Source organism: Vipera ursinii (genome assembly GCF_947247035.1).
Source record: "Vipera ursinii genome assembly, chromosome: 3".
In the NCBI taxonomy this organism is placed as follows: Eukaryota; Metazoa; Chordata; class Lepidosauria; order Squamata; family Viperidae; genus Vipera; species Vipera ursinii.
In genome coordinates this window covers 116,777,387-116,784,078 of record NC_139516.1, presented here as the reverse complement: position 1 = coordinate 116,784,078, position 6,692 = coordinate 116,777,387, and the positions used below count along the sequence as shown (strand labels likewise).

Here is a 6,692-nt window from a genome sequence, read left to right as displayed (position 1 = left end):
CAACTCCCAGAATTCTTCAGCCGGCACCCAGGATCCTCCCTCAATGGGTCTTTCCACACTTTAGCTGTCCTGCATGCTGCCTGTAGGGGCAGTCTACTGTCTGACCTTTAACTCCTAGCTGTCCTTCACAGGCAGTGAGAAGGAAAGCTAAAGCTGGCAAAGACCCAGCGTCCTCCATTTTGTGGCTCAAGTCTCTAGCCTGAGGTGATTCTTTTTTTTAATCTCCATTTCAAGGGAGGGGAAAAAACCGCAAAGATTTTCTTTTGGCTTCTCCTCTTCTCTTCGGCCTGGAGTCAAGGATGGTTTCCCAAAGGGAGAGAGGTTGGCGGACTGAAGGGTGGAGGTGAGTTTTACAACCTGATTGGGTGGGGGGAGGAGGGAGAGAGAAAGGCCAACAGCCCCTCCCATTTATTTTGCAACCGTCACAGAGAATCCCAAGCAGGAGAACCTTTGATCCTCCCGTGTGCAGTTTAAGGACATTCCGTGTGCCCAGCTCTCATGGGAGCATCGGAGGAGAGGGCCTTGTCGTCATCTTTCACCTACCATTTCCCCCCCCCCTTCGTTTAGTCATAATCATAATAGTAAAGTTGGAAGGGACCGTGGAGGTCATCTAGTCCAACCCCCTGCTCAGGCAGGAAATCCTATACAATTTGAGACAAATGGCTGTCCAGTCTCTTCTTAAAAACTTCCAGTGTTGGAGGCAGGTTGTTCCACTGGTTAATTGTTCTGACTGTCAGGAAATTTCTCCTTAGTTCAAGGTTGCTTCTCTCCTTGATTAGTTTGCATCTGTTGCTTTTTGTCCTGCCTTCGGGCACTTTGCAGAATAGCTTGACTCCTTCTTTGTGGCAGCCCCTGAGATATTGGAAGACTGCTATCACGTCACCCCTCACCTTTCTCTTTATTAAACTAGACATACCCAATTCCAGCAGCCGTTCCTTATATGTTTTAGCCTCCAGTCCCCTAATCATCTTTGTTGCTCTTCTCTGTACTCTTTCCAGAGTCTCAACATCTTTGCCTGAGAGGATCTCCCATTTCGCTTGTAACCCTTCCTATGGAAAAATACACAGGCTGTGGGGTATAGGAGGGTGCATCTGTCCATGGCTAGATGAAAGATTATGACAAAATACAAAATGTCACCACACGTTTCCCTATGCCGTTTTATAGGGTTCCCTCAACAGGGCTATCTTCGGACTGTAACAATAACAACAATTTTATTGTCACTTTGAATGTACACCAATCGGCGTACATCAAAATGAAATTTTGTTGCATACAGCTCTCAAAAGGGCCACCACCTCCGATATAGGCTCCTTTGTTCGTGGCTTCCAGTTGAAGTTCCAGATTGTCCATTTTCATCTCTAGGGAGTGAAACGATGGCAAAGATGGAAATGGAGGAGCTCCGGGTGGATTAGCCTTCAAAGTAGATTGTATTCCTGCACGACAACCTCGCCTCCTTTTCTGATCCTAACTCTTCCACCTTTTCCTTAAAGGGGCCAGCTTTGGAAAACGAAGGCAAACGCATGAGGAGCTCCCTCCTTGTTTGAAGGTGACAAGGATCATGGTAAGGAAACACATCCAAAAAGATAATACAATAGATCAGAGTTTTTCAACCTTTTCACCCATTGTACCGCTTTTAGGATATGGCAACATCCGAGTACCACCAGTTGCCTAGCAAGGTGTCAAAAACTTGATGATCAAAAAAGGAAGGAAAAAAGTGATGCAGTACAGGTAGTCCTTGACTTACAACAGTTCACTTAGTGACTGTTCAAACTTACAATGGCACTGAAAAAAGTGCCCTCCAAGCTACAGCTGAGCAAGACGCCTGCCTGCCTGCCTCCCCGGCAGCGCTCTTCCTCCTGTCCAAGGTTTTCATTGTTGTGAGCATTTCTGTTGACGATTGGCACCGGGTGGGGGGGTTGTTTGGTTTTTATTCCTCCCGTCTGCTGGGTGGTTGCAGCAGATTTTGCCCACTTCACATGACCCTGGGACACTGTGACCATCATAAATATGAATCAGTTGCCAAGCATCTGAATGTAAATCACAAGACCCTGGAGATGCTGCAACATTCCAGCTGATCGGCGCTTCTTCTGGGCTCAGAAGCTCCAGGATAAGTGCTGAGCTCCATCTGGAGCCTGGTGCTGATCCTGGCGCTTCCACTGAGCCCTGACAGCCCTGCAGCTCCAGCCGTCTCTCGCTCAGCCTCGTGCAGTGCTGCCACTGGTTCAGCTCATTCCCCTCCCCCACTACCACTTTTCTAGGATGGTCACGTACCACCTGCCAGGTGCCAATGTACCACAGGTGGTACCCGTACCACTGGTTGAAAAGCCCTGCAGTAGATCACAGCGGATCTGTTAGATCTGTAAAATTCAGATTAACCACAGCAGAGATCCAAGTCAATCATTACTTGCTCAGAATGTCTTTTCCTGCACCATTGGCCCCTGGGTCTTTTCTTGGGGTGATGTGGTGGAAAGGAGGACAGCAGGAAGTCTCACTTCTAGATAAAGCACTAAGATGTCCTCACCCACCTTGTGTTTTAGCTGTGGTTTGTTCCCCAAGCTTGTTTTAATATAATTCTTGAATGTTTCATAACCAAACTAGGTAACATCATCAGCAGGATTTTCTTGTCCTCTTCTCTAGCTCATAAGCATCTTGTGCGCCAGTCTGGTCAGATGCTTATGAGCTAAAGAGAGTAGGACAAGAAAATCCTGCTGCTGATGTTACCTAGCTTGGTAACAAAACTTTCAGGAATTATATTAAAACAGCTAAAATCTAAAACTCAAGCTACAAATATTTTCTATTTATTTCAAAGTTATATGGGTGTAAAGTTATTAATGAGACCTGATTTTCCACCAAAGGAGCAGTTAACAAACATGTTAACTGCTTTTTGACCACGGTTGTTAAGTGTACCAGGTGGTGGTTAAGCGAATCTGGCTTCCCCTTTGATTTTGCTTGTCAGAAGCAGGATGGAAAATTACAAATGGTGATCACATGACCCGAGGAAAGTGCAATTGTTATAAATACGTGCCAGTTGCCAAGTGCCTGAATTTCGATCACCACACAGGGGGATCCTGAAAGTTCTGACACCTCCCTACCAAATTTAAAACCCTTGTTCTTACATTTTTACAAATAATCACTTTATTAATTCTTGTGAAGTATTCTTTAGGTTTATTGAGACCATATAGATCACTAGGATCATAGAAATAATCTGTTTTCCTTGTGGTGAAATATATTTACCTAGAAAGTGAATCCTGATTTCTATCTTTATTTTTCCTTGGTAATTCTTCCATTAGACTTTAAAGGCCTTTTTTCTTTGTATAATTGCAGGACTGTTTTTTTAAAAAAAAACCACTTTGTCACCATGCCTAGTCCATCTGTCCGTGGAGTCCATGGATTCGCAGTGTCTTTAATCCTTCGTCCAGCCTGGGGAGATGATGGTCCAGCCAGCAACTGTTGAAGAAACCACATGAGTTCCAGGCATCATGTACAATTCTGTCCCAAGCTGCTACACAGTCTAACGAGAGACAAATCTTATGTTAAAAAGCAGCATCAAACACATACTCTATAGAAGAAAAACCCAGATTTTCAGAAACTCAAGCATCGCTTAGTCCAACCCTCCACACCACCAACCTGCTGCAGCATACTAAAACTGACCACAGTTTGACCACAACACGTGTGACCTCAGCTCCATCTTCAAAAACCAAAGGCGGAGTTCAATAGCAGAAAAATCCCTTCTTGAAGTGAGGAGGATGGTCCAAGTATCAAAACACTTAATATCAGGATTTATTGTATTTTAAGATCAGAATAGTAGAACAGATCAAATACAACATTTATGTGTAATAATTGAAAGTTGTAGATGAAACAAAACGAAGGGACTTTCCTTTCATCCATCCTCCAGGGGGAAGAAGTTATAGATCTTCTACAATTAGGTCACCTGAATGGGGAAAAATGTGACACAAGTTAAGGAAAGAAGGTGGCAAATGGAAAGGAAACCTGTGTCTATCAACAAAATGAGAACACCTGAAGGCTGAATTTGTGGAAACACCTGCTGGGCTTCAATGAGCTGACAGAGACAGAATTCCATCGTACTGTTGCCAAAGTCTCTTGCAGAGTCATTCGCCGTCTTCCCTTGGCCCATCGACACAAGTATTAAGCAGCAAGACATCCAGTCCAGGGATTCCCTAGTCCACTGTCAAGTGGAACAAAAGGGGAAAAAAACCCTGCCTTCCTGCCCTTTTCTCCCAAGAGGGAGGGTTATATGAGGACGGGACTACCAAGAGGAGTGGTGGGACTCAAAGTTTAACAATCTTACGTTTGCTGTGTACATTGATCCTAGGATGATAGCTCCCACAGTAGAGAAGCTGACTCCAAACAGCAGAGAAATATCATCAGCTATGTCCCTCAAAGTGCTGTCGAATTCAGGAAAAAAGGAACATTTGCTAAGAATTTCTATTCTCTGGAATCTCGTGGCCAAAATATGCAATTTAGGCTACTTTCTTCTCTAGGCCTCTGGAGCCATCCTCCCGATGGCCATTCCCAGCTTCTTACATCCCAGCCTTTTCGGAAGGAGGAAGCTTTGGGGTGGCATTTCAAGCAAAGGACCCTGTAAAACCACTTTTTGTCTCGACAATTCTGGCCATGGAGCATTACAGTTAGAGGCCTCTTTGTGAAAAGATCCCTGCAAGAAGAGAAATGGCTCTTCTGACGAGGCAAATTCCCCAGCTACTTGATGCCTGTCCTTAAGAACAATCCCCCACTTAAATTGTTCTTGCTCCGTTCTTGCCGATTGTTGCAGAAGGCCTCAGAGCAGGAGGCCAAAGGCCTCTTCCAGCAACTTCTCTCCCTGAAACGAAAGACAATAGATGATGATAGATGATGACGTGTGGAACGTTTTCCCAGCCATTCCAATACCAGAAAGGAATTTCCAGAAATGTTGCTGAAGGTGCTACCTCCGAAATAGTCTCCTCTTCGTTTTTCATGCAGGACATCCACATGGACCCAAAGGTCTTCAGGAGGTCAGACTCAATATGTGGGTCCATGGCTGGGGGAACCTGGCTGTGAGATCAAAGGAAAGAAGAGACATCAGTGCCCATCTTACTGAACAGCCCTGGGGTTCATTTCTCCCGAGACAATCACAGGCCAAAGAAAGGAAAGGCTGACCTGATGTCCTAAACTGCAAGCATTGCAGCTAGTCCTGCCGTGAAGCTGCTGGACGTGTTGTCCTCCATCAGAGAGTGGCAGGAATCCAGAGTGGATGGAAGCAGAGAAGGGAAAGTCAGCCATGATGTTCCAGCCCAGCCCTTCCTATTTCTCCCAGCCCCTTTTAACTTCTTTCGCTACAGCTTCCCTCTCAGTAGAAAGGAGAGTTTAGCCCCGGCTTAAGGACCCTTTGCAGAGGGGCAGTTTTTGTCCCCTCCCTCTCCTGCTCCTGTCTCTCCGTCCCTGCTACTTGATGCCTGTCCTTAAGAACAATCCCCCACTTAAATTGTTCTTGCTCCGTTCTTGCCGATTGTTGCAGAAGGCCTCAGAGCAGGAGGCCAAAGGCCGCTTCCAGCAACTTCTCTCCCTGAAACGAAAGACAATAGATGATGACGTGTGGAACGTTTTCCCAGCCATTCCAATACCAGAAAGGAATTTCCAGAAATGTTGCTGAAGGTGCTACCTCCGAAATAGTCTCCTCTTCGTTTTTCATGCAGGACATCCACATGGACCCAAAGGTCTTCAGGAGGTCAGACTCAATATGTGGGTCCATGGCTGGGGGAACCTGGCTGTGAGATCAAAGGAAAGAAGAGACATCAGTGCCCATCTTACTGAACAGCCCTGGGGTTCATTTCTCCCGAGACAATCACAGGCCAAAGAAAGGAAAGGCTGACCTGATGTCCTAAACTGCAAGCATTGCAGCTAGTCCTGCCGTGAAGCTGCTGGACGTGTTGTCCTCCATCAGAGCCTGGCAGGAATCCAGAGTGGATGGAAGCAGAGAAGGGAAAGTCAGCCATGATGTTCCAGCCCAGCCCTTCCTATTTCTCCCAGCCCCTTTTAACTTCTTTCGCTACAGCTTCCCTCTCAGTAGAAAGGAGAGTTTAGCCCCGGCTTAAGGACCCTTTGCAGAGGGGCAGTTTTTGTCCCCTCCCTCTCCTGCTCCTGTCTCTCCGTCCCTGCTACTTGATGCCTGTCCTTAAGAACAATCCCCCACTTAAATTGTTCTTGCTCCGTTCTTGCCGATTGTTGCAGAAGGCCTCAGAGCAGGAGGCCAAAGGCCTCTTCCAGCAACTTCTCTCCCTGAAACGAAAGACAATAGATGATGACGTGTGGAACGTTTTCCCAGCCATTCCAATACCAGAAAGGAATTTCCAGAAATGTTGCTGAAGGTGCTACCTCCGAAATAGTCTCCTCTTCGTTTTTCATGCAGGACATCCACATGGACCCAAAGGTCTTCAGGAGGTCAGACTCAATATGTGGGTCCATGGCTGGGGGAACCTGGCTGTGAGATCAAAGGAAAGAAGAGACATCAGTGCCCATCTTACTGAACAGCCCTGGGGTTCATTTCTCCCGAGACAATCACAGGCCAAAGAAAGGAAAGGCTGACCTGATGTCCTAAACTGCAAGCATTGCAGCTAGTCCTGCCGTGAAGCTGCTGGACGTGTTGTCCTCCATCAGAGCCTGGCAGGAATCCAGAGTGGATGGAAGCAGAGAAGGGA

At 46.4% G+C, this 6,692-nt stretch overlaps 1 long non-coding RNA gene across 1 annotated transcript; it reads left to right on the top strand.

The window, feature by feature from the left end:
- Positions 1–261: 261 nt before the first annotated feature.
- Positions 262–3,366, top strand: LOC310639136. Its single transcript, XR_014492244.1, has 3 exons — positions 262–343; positions 1,488–1,558; positions 3,322–3,366. It is a non-coding gene; the product is annotated as an uncharacterized lncRNA (long non-coding RNA).
- The last annotated feature ends 3,326 nt before the right edge of the window (positions 3,367–6,692 follow it).